We start from the raw sequence: 8,988 nt of genomic DNA on the forward strand, positions 1-8,988 counted from the left end.
CGCGCCGGCCCCCGGGGAGCCGTCCTTCGCGGCCAATCGTCCCCTCAGATCTGTTGGTTTGACTCTCGCCCCAGGCACCTATGGAGAGCAGAGAAAAAAGACCGGCTTTTCAAGGGAGAAAAGCCAGTCCAAGAAGACCTGGCAGTCTTAAACTTCACCTTGGGGAAGTCGTGCAGCGTGACTGGCAGTTGCCTGTCCCTTGTCAGTAAGGGGCTTGGCGAGGGTTGGGGACACTGGTTTGGGGCAAGAGAAGGCTGCCTCATCAAAGGTCACCCTGACCTGTTTTCTCTGTTTGGGGATCGCCCTGCCAAAATAAATAAGCGAAGGAAGGAAAGAGAAAAGAAATCTGAAAACCACTAAATTACCTCATACCAAGGTCAGTTACAGAGGTATAATACATAATGAGAGTTTGTATTTTAGAAAAAGACTAAAGGCACAGAATCAAAATGCAGTAATTGGGCTATGGCACACACAAAAAAAAGTTTTAGCCAGAAAACATTTGCAAAAATTGAAAAATTTCCATATGTAATTAATACATGGAAAAGTAGAATTAGAAGCCTGCTTTTGGACATAATTTAATTTGATGTACTGGACTTGTAGAACGTGACGAGCTTCCTTCCCGACTTTTTACTGTAACTCTTGTAGTTAGGTATTTTGAATTTGCAAACTTGCACACTGCAGAGTTTTATGGCACCCTTAAAAATTATTGCTCTCTGTTCATACTAAGGTTCAGTGGCTATTTTCTTTTCTGTTATTTTTAATATCAGAAACTGTTGCATGTTCATATCCCTGGTGTGACAGTAAAGTTACTTGGCCTTGTTCTTTGTGGCAACAGAAAACCAAACAAGGACTATGTCAAAACAAAATATAAACAAAAGTTGGACCTCTTTCCACATTTGCAAAATGAGATCTGGCTGATCTCAGATGAACTTCAAGTCTCTTTTCTTCCCTGAGAGACTGTGTTTGTCTTTTGAAGAATTTGGGATACTAATATTAACTGAAATCTCGAGTGAGACATTATCCATCCTAAAATTTTATGCTAGGAGACATAGTTGAGTTTCTTTCATCTAATCAGTCTCTCAAAAGCTGAATCATTGTGCATCCTATGCTTCTAAATGGCGACATTATGTGCTATTAAATAAAAATGTGTCATGGGAAACCAAAATCCCATGCTTTTACCACAAGACTGACTCACAGGGCTGACACACTGAAGCATTCCTGTCTGCCTATTTGGTAATAGCCTGCAGGAAAGATCAAGGATGGTTATGAAGCATTTGCTGTAGTACATGAGCATAACACGTAAGCAACACAGCCGTCAAGAAGTTTCTAAACTGCTTTGAAAAATATCCAAGATAGATTTGCAAGCCTGAAAATTGTAACTAAAATCATTTTTTGTGGGGGTTTTTTTGTATTTTTTTTTGTAAATATGGTTGTTGGTCAGCTGCGATTATGATTTATAGAGAGTAAATAAGAATTTACAAAAGTATATTGAATCATTAAATAGATATTTTAAAGGAGCAGGAGAAATGTTTCTTTTATCTAAAGAAAATGTTTTAAAGTAGAAAGTTACAAGTATTTTCCAAATTAAATAAATAACCAAAAGTTGCTGACTTAAAGTCCCTGTAGTAATGTTGGATCCTCCTCAAACCCAGAGAATTCGTGGAGTAATTCTCAGAGACCCAGAGTGAGACCTCAGAGTAATAGCCCCTAGTGGCTCTCACACACTCTGAAACTGAAGGAGGTGAGGGGGCAGATTTAAGCTCTAGAAAGACAAGCAACTGGCTGAACCTATGGAAGAATGTTCCTCTCTCTGAGCCTCGTTTTGCACTCTGAACAATGGAGATACTCATTAGGCTGCAGAGTTGCTGTGACTCCTAAAGAGGTCAGTGTGTGGAAGGCCTAGTGCCTGGCACGTGGGAAGAGCACAGGCTAATCTTAGTGACCCTGTCTTCCTTAGTAGGCATTTGTTTATTGACTGAACAGACTGCAAGATGAACAGGTTACAGAGTTTACTTTTAATTTCAAAAAACTCTGTGTGGCAAAGTCTTGATAATTGAATCTGGGTAATGGGTATGTGGGGGTTTACTATATAGTACTTTCTGTTTTTGTATATGTTTAAAATCTTTCATCAGAAAAAAAAATTAAGTGTGAATCTGAAAAAAAACACCCACATTATAAGATACATTTCTAATATTGCATTTCATTTTAAATTGCAATTTTTAAAATTATTCTATGTAGACTGGAAGGATAAACACAATTATATAGAGGAAGATTTGGGTGGGGAATGGAACTAGAGAACAATCCATAGTGATCTTCAATTTTTTGTGTGGAATTTTAAATATATATGTTTTTATTGATTTTTTAGAGAGGAGGGGAGTGACAGAAACACTGATGAGAGAGAAACATCGATTGGCTGTCTCCTGCACACCCCCGAGTAGGGATTGAGCCTGAAACCCGGCACGCCCCCGAGTAGGGATTGAGCCTGAAACCTGGGCATGTGCCCTGACAGGAATCGAACCGGTAACCTTTTGATGCATGGGACAATGCTCAATCCACTGAGCCACACCAGTTGGGCAGGAATTTTTTTATTATAAAAAAGACCCCAAAACATGACAACATTGATGTGTTGTGAATTCTGGTTGTTGGGCTCATGAATTTTTATTATATTCTTTGAAATTCTTGTATTTTAAATTTTTCAAGTTAATATAAAATCATTTTATTGTTTTGTAAAATTATAAAGAATGCAAATAATATAGATATGTACACAAAGTAATAGTATCCCAGCATCCAAAAGTAGCCATCCTTAACATTAAGTGAAGATCATTCTGTTTGTCTTTCTTTGCACTTATACAAATAGAAGGATACGGACACATTAATATGTAATGTACTACCCCAGAGACTCATAAGATGTTTTTGGTTTCTTTGTTTTTGTTCTTTGATAGAAGTTCTAAATAACAAGCTTATTTGTATTTTGATTTTTAAGACTTTAACCTGTATTTAAAAATATAGCATTTAGCCCGGCCAGTGTGCTCAGTGGTTGGGTGCCAACCTATGAACCAGGAGGTCACGGTTCGATTTCCTGTCAGGGCACATGCCCAGGTTACGGGCTCAATTTCCATGTGGGGCATGGAGACAGCCGATCAATGATTCTCTCTCATCATTGATGTTTCTATATCTCTCTCCCTCTCCTTCCTCTCTCTGAAATCAACAAAAATATATTTTCAAAAAATATATAGCATTTATTTGAAAACTTACTATGCAACAACTGACTTTAAATGAGTTTTAAGTAGCTGATGTTTATTTGTACCTAAGAAATATTTTTAGCTATTTAAAACAGACCTCATAATTTGAAACTGGGCTTAGTGTCACCATTCGAATTTCACTAAAATGCAAGCCCCATGAGGGCAGGGATTTATTATTGAATTATTACATATAGTAATAACATTTTCCTAGACATGTGGAAGTTAATGATATAGTCACTTATCATTCTAATGCAATAAAATGTTCTAGAACAATTTGAGCATAACGTGAATTTTGCACTTGATTATGCATGATTTACTCAGCAGAAATACCAGGTACACACATTAAACTGCAACCAGCTGCCCTGAACCACATAGGAATACACAATAAGCAAACATGCACACACTTCAGATGTCTAGCAGCTACCTTGGTTCATCCTGTGTTATCCTGAAAGATGGTGTTTTGCTGTTCTTTTGCACTTGTGAACTTTTCTATATAAAAACACAGTCATTGCCCAGCCGGTGTGGCTCAGCTGGTTGGAGTGTCCGCTGGTGCACTGGAAGGTCGAGAGAGGCAACTGATCCATGTATCTCTCTCACATCGACGTTTCTCTTCTCTCCCTCCTTACTCCTCTCTAAAATCAATTAAAACACACACACACACACACAGCCATTCAGCGTTTTGATTAAAAAAATGCCAAATAGTGCATGACAAAGGAAAGCTTCAATACTGAAGAGAAGCTTGAGATAATCAAACATTTTTAAAGAATTTTAAAAGAATCATGAGAATATGTGGCATTATTTTCTGAACAGCAGACATAAGGGAATAATCCACATTGTGGGTCATGACAGGCAATGCCGCAAAAAATGTAAGAAATATCTGTAGCTGGAATAACTTTAGATTCTGTGAAGTCAATAAAAACAAGGCTGAAAGAAATAGAAGAAATGAAAAGATTGGGGAGCATGTGGATTGAGCACCAAACAGTGAGCAACCTTTCTCCCAGAACAGCCTATCTCTATACGATTTCCTGGAGAGAAATCGCCACACCTTGCAGAAGTGCTCTTTTTAGCATTAGTAGTGGCTGGTTTGGTGGTTTCCAACATCGCTGACCCTGGTGTGTGAGCCACCCAGTTATTTAGCCAGAAAAAAAACTAGAAGAGATTATACACAAGTAGCACACAAACTCTCCAGGTGTGTTTGCCAGGAAAGTACATGAGAACCTTAACTATAATGAACACAGAAAAAGTGAGTTCATTTGCTGAATATAGGTCACTTTGAGGAGAAGGCAATGAAGGGGTCTCCCTTTGACTCATATCAAGAAAAGACTGTTTCGCCCTGGCCCGGTGGCTCAGTTGGTTGGAGTGTTGACCCATACAGGTTGTGGGTTCGATTCCCAGTCAGGGCACATACCTAGGTTTCGTATTCAATCTCCAGCCGGGACGCATACGGGTGGCAAATGTTTCTCTCTCCCCCCTTCCACTCTTTAAAATCAATTTTTAAAAAACCCCACACATATCTTTGGCTGAGAATTAAAAAACAAAAAAAACTGTTTAATGTGTACATGAATCCACTTCTCTTGGTATCTTTCATCCGGAACTTCTGGTGCACTTACTGCATGACATAACAGCAGCTTATCCAAAGTAAGTCCCTTCCTGCTTGTCCCTGTAGCCATTTCCAGGATGTGGAGAGATCAGGAGAGCTTGAGGTGGAGCATGTGGATTGTTTACCTTCAGCAATCAAATGACAAGCTTGACAAGGAGAGGTTTCTTGCTGTTTCTTCAAATCAAGAATTACAAAGCATCGGTGATTCAACATAGGACCCACCCTTTCATCCCTGTGTTGCTCGAAAAATTGTAATTTTGTCAGAGGACCTTTAAATTCATTGAATCTAGAACTGAAGGGAGAGAAAACAAGAATGCCTTTGTTTTGATGTACCTAATACATCCATATTTAGATTCAAACTGTACATGAAGCAGTACGTTGGGGTGGTTAAGAGAATAGGTGCTTGCATCTGCCTGCCTGGCAGTGCATCTGGGCTCTACCATTTGTGTGTCCTTAGGCAACCTACTAACATCCCTATACCTCAGTTTTTCTCATCTGTAAAATTGGCGCAATAAAACTACCTAGTTCAAAAACTTGTAATATTTTAAGGTTCTTAGAAACATGCCTGGCACATAGAAACATGTCTGGCACATAGTAAGTAAGCACTTACTAAATGTTAGATGCTGGTAGTAGTAGCCATGGTTGTAGTCGTAGTAATAGTGGTATATGAGGATTAAAAACATGGCAGCTAGATATTGCATTTCCCTTTGCTCAACTCAACTGAATTTGGTGGAGTCACACAATTCAACAATTACAGAGCTATTTGTTTTGAGTTTCTGTGGACTGTCTTTTGTGTGTGAGTCTCTGGGTGTGTCTGAAATGCCAAGTATTTGCCCAATGCATAATGGTTTAATTTTACAAAGAAGTGACTAAGCTGAACGTCCACCAAGGAAATATGGTATTCCAGGAATTTTGGAGATAATAAATTTGTGTTGTTTTACGTCACTAAGTTTGTGGTAAAAAAACAAACAAACTTTGTAACAAATCACTGCAAACTTAGTTATGAATGACATAACTATTCTGGAAGTTGCCTATGTGTATAAATGCTTAGCAGTGTTGGGGCCACCTGACTCCATGAAAGGAAAACCTAAAAAGTGGTGCTGGGAACTACAGTGAATTTAATTGTAATTCTCAGGGCCTCTCATCGGTCTTGTTTTCCAGATACCAGTGAAGAACAATTTGCACCTAATTTTCCTGACATAAATCTAGCAAGCATTGCGTGTCTTTTGTTTCATAGATCTGTATCCCACGTCCATCATAAAATGTAGATTTTTAGATAAATAAAAAGCCTCATGTATAGTGAGTACTCATCATTATGTGTGTATTCATTTCCCATTGCTTTGTAAACAAATTGACACAAACTTAGTCAATTAAAACACAAATTTCCTTGGCCTTAAAACCTCCATTGAAAGAGGAAAAACACAGTTTTAGAAGCAAATAAACCCTCTTTTAAAGGGCAATAGGTGATGTGCACTTTCTCTTCAACTGTGAGAATGATGTCTGGAGCATGTTTGCATTCTGACCTGAGCATCTTCCTCTTAATAAAAAAATTCTGCTTATGAAAAAAACCCACAAATTTATTATCTCATCGTTTTTGTGGGTCAGGAGTCCAGACACGGCTGAAATGGATCCTCTGCTCACAAGCCTGCAATCCAGGTGTCAGCCACACTGCTACACTCCTCATTTGCAGTTCAGGGTCTTCTTCCAAGCTTTGAGGTGGTTGGCAGAATTCAGTTGCTGTGGTTGTAGGACTGAGGGTCCCCAATGTCTTGGGAAGTGTTGGTTTGGGGACTTCTTTGAGCTCACAGAGACCATTGCAATTCCTTGCCTTGTGGCCCCTATAGGCAGTTCACAACATGGTGTTTGCTTTCTTCCAGGTGAATAGGAATATGTCTCTCTAATTTCCAGTTCCTCTCCAGTCCTACAGTGGAGTCTTATGCAACTTAACGTAATCACCAGAGTAACTATTCCAGCACCATTTGCCATATAATGTCACCTAATCAAGGGAGCATCTGTCCCATCCCACTCATAGGTTCAGCCCACACTCAAGGGGAGGGGATTACAGGGCCTGGGCACCAGTGGGGCAGGAATCTTGTGGACCATCTTAGAATTCTGCTTACCACAGTATGTGGTAAAGTGAAAAATCGAACCTGGCTGGAGATAATCAAATGTGACTTTGGTTGAGATGTGAGAATAAGAGAAGTCCAGCATAGCCTGTAGGCAAGTTCTCTAATGTCCTCAAGTCTCAAGAGAAGCCAAGCTCTCTATGAAGGTCAAAGGCACAGTCCACCTAGGAGCCTACTGTGCATGAAGAGAGTCATGCATTATGTGAAAACAAAGGCTGGTGTGGACCCTATGGAATCCAGAAGGCCACAATCCAATCTCCAGTACAAAATTTAAGAGATTGTCTGTCTAGGATTTCCAAAAGGTATCATCAAAAAGTGAAATGAGGAAGTGAAACCATGTCATATAATTGCTTGGGAAAATGGAATTCTAAGGCAAAAAGTTTATAAAGTAATATAAAGCACCCTAGCCGGTTTGGCTCAGTGGATAGAGTGTCAGCCAGCGGACCGAAGGGTCTTGGGTTCAATTCCAGCCAAGGGCATATACCTCCCTGGCCTGGTCCCTGGTCAGTGCATGTGCAGGAGGCAGTCAATGGATGTGTTTTGCTCTCATCGATGTTTCTCTCTGTCTTTCCCTCTCTCTTCCACTCTATCTAAAAATCAATGGAAAAATATCCTCGGGTGAGGATTAAAAAAATAAATAAATAAAGTAGGATAAAGGCCAAGAGCTATAGTAGGGTTGGCCATCTATGTAGGCAGACACAGATGGTGACATCTATGCCTTGGATAACATCTACTGACTGTAACAAATGAATATTGTAGCCAATATCATTTACATTCGTATCAACTCTGTTCTTAATCTTAGATAATTCTTCCATATTTATACACTTATACATTATGCATATGCACTGTCTGCACAGCATCATGCCAAGTCTTCATTTCCTCTCTCTGTTACTTGAAAGATTCTAGACCAGCACTGTCCAAGAGAAATATAATGCGAGCCATATATGCAATTTTATATTTTCTAGTAGGAACATTAATAATAAGAAGTAATGGGGAAAATTAACTTTAATATTTTCTTTAACCCAATATTTCCCAAAACATTATCATTTCAACATGTAATCAATATAAAAATTATTAATGACATATTCTTTATCTTTGTATTAAGTCTTCAAAAGTTATTGTGTACAACACATCTCAGTTCAGACCAGCCACATTTCAGGTTCTTAACAGCCACATGTGGCTAATGGCTACCGTGTTGGACAGCACAACTCTAGAGTTTTATCAAAGGCCGTGATCATGGACGTTTAACTTTGACTCTCAGTTTTCTCTGTATACACTTTCTATATAATCTTGCCAACTCCAGTCTTTAGTCATTGTTGTCCTGTGTAATAGTAACTATTAAATATGTGTCCTTCCAGCTTATTATTTTTTGTTGTGAATTCAAGACCAAGAGCATCAGATTAAACATAGCTAAAGCTGAGTCCCCCTTTCTTCTGATTTCTTTCTGAACTTTGGGATCTCCTACCATTCCCAAAACTCTCCAACCCTTCTCTGTTCCTCTGTGTCAGTAGAGACACTTCTTCTTTTGACTTCCTCCTCATAGTCTAATAAATACTTTTATTTATTTTTAGTCCAACACCTGATCCATTGATTCAGGTATTGGGCATCTCTCATTTGGGCTTCCTGACTTACTAACCTGCTTGTTTCAAAACTACCCCAAACACTACTTTTCTACCTGAGCAATGTTAGCCTTATCAGTCAGTGAACATTTGTTGAAGACTCACTCTGTTTTAGACGAGGGGAATTCCAAGTATTTACAGGGGGAATAGATTTAAGTTGGTCATATGGAATATAATACAATAACTAATAAATAATAATACAAGAATAAACTCTCTGTTTCACATACTCACAACTGTAAACCTACTTATCCGCACACATGCCAATCGATAAAGCTTATATCTTAAAAATACACATACTATGTTAATTTCTTTTTAAATTTAAATATGAGAGAATAAACATATTATGACATATATTATTTAAATATATATAGTATAATGTAAATATAACATATATATGTATA

Source organism: Myotis brandtii, unplaced genomic scaffold (assembly GCF_000412655.1).
Source record: "Myotis brandtii unplaced genomic scaffold, ASM41265v1 scaffold8, whole genome shotgun sequence".
In the NCBI taxonomy this organism is placed as follows: Eukaryota; Metazoa; Chordata; class Mammalia; order Chiroptera; family Vespertilionidae; genus Myotis; species Myotis brandtii.